General features: G+C 33.2%; 1 protein-coding gene across 17 annotated transcripts in view; it reads right to left on the reverse strand.

Moving 5' to 3' along the window:
* PARP11 (poly(ADP-ribose) polymerase family member 11) overlaps positions 1-1568 on the reverse strand; it is a 46322-nt gene that overhangs the window by 24776 nt on the left and 19978 nt on the right. The gene's annotated exons all lie outside the window — the stretch shown is intronic.

A 1568-nucleotide genomic window follows, 5' to 3' on the forward strand; every position in this document is an offset into this window, starting at 1 on the left:
ACAGATGCGAAAATCCTAAATAAGATACTAGCAAACCGAATACAGTAACATATTAAAAAGATTATACACCACGATCGAGTGGGCTTCATCCCAGAAGCACAAGGATGGTTCGACATATGCAAATCGATTAATGTGATACACCACATAAACAAATTAAAAAATAAGAATTATGTGATCATATCAACAGATTCAGCAGAAAAGCCTTCGACAAGATACAGCATCCATTTTATGATCAAAACATGTAACAAAATTGGTATAGAAGTAACTTAACATAATAAAGGCCATATATGACAAACCCTCAGTCAACATTATACTTAATGGTAAAAAACTAAAAACTTTTCCTCTAAGATCAGGAACAAGGCAAGGCTGGCAATATCGCCACTGTTATTCAGTATAACATTGGAAGTCCTAGCGAATGCAATCAGGCAAGAGAAAGATATAAAAGGCATCCAAATAGGAAACAAAGAAGTCAAACTGTCACTAATTACGGATGGCATGATTCTCTATATAGAAAACTCTAAAGACTCCACAAGAACACTACTAGAAACAATAAGCAAATAAAGTTTCTGGATACAAAATCAATGTTCAAAAATCTATAGTGTTCCTATACTCTAATAATGAAGTGTCAGAAAAAGAAGTGGAAAAAATAATTCCTTTTGCAACTTTAACAAAAAGAATAAAATACCTAGGAATAAATCTAATGAAACATGTGAAGGCCCTATATAATGAAATCTATAAGACCTTATTAAAAGAAATTGAAGAAAATACAAAGAAATGGAAAGACATTCCATGTTCTTGGATTGGAAGAATCAACATCATTAAAATGACCTTATTACCTAAAGCATTATACAGATTTAACACAATCCCCATCAAAATCCTGTCAGCATTTTGTAAAGAAATAGAACAAAAAATCATCAGATTTGTATGGAAGCACGAAAGACCCAGAATTGCCAAAGTGATCCTGAGGAAAAAAGAACAAAGCTAGAGGCATCACTCTGTCTGACTTCAAATTATACCACAAAAAGACAGTAATCGAAACAGCATGGTATTGGCAGCAATACAGACACACGGAACAGTGGAACAGAATTGAGAGTCCAGAAGTAAACCCATATTTATATGGGCAAATAATTTTTGACAAAAAAGGCAAAAACATACAGTGGAGAAAGGAAAGCCTCTTCAATAAAATATTGGTGGGAAAACTGGAAAGCCACCTGCAAAACAATGAAACTAGACTGTTGTCTATCACCACACACCAAAATTAACTCAAAATGGATTAAGGACCTGAATATAAAACTGGAATCAGTAAAATGCATAGAAGAAAACATAGGAACTAAACTCAAGGACCTTGGACTTAAAGAATGAATTTGAACTCAAAGGCAAGGGAAGTAAAAGCAAAAATAAATGAATGGGACTACAACAAATTAAAAGGCTTCTGCTTAGGAAAACAAATTATCAACAAGGTAAAAAGACAACCATCTGAATGGGAAAATATATTTGTAAGCAATGCCTCCGATAAGGGCCTAATATCCAAAATACACAAAGAACTTATACAACTCAATAACAAAAAA

Source organism: Pteropus vampyrus, unplaced genomic scaffold, assembly GCF_000151845.1.
Source record: "Pteropus vampyrus isolate Shadow unplaced genomic scaffold, Pvam_2.0 Scaffold137, whole genome shotgun sequence".
In the NCBI taxonomy this organism is placed as follows: domain Eukaryota; kingdom Metazoa; phylum Chordata; class Mammalia; order Chiroptera; family Pteropodidae; genus Pteropus; species Pteropus vampyrus.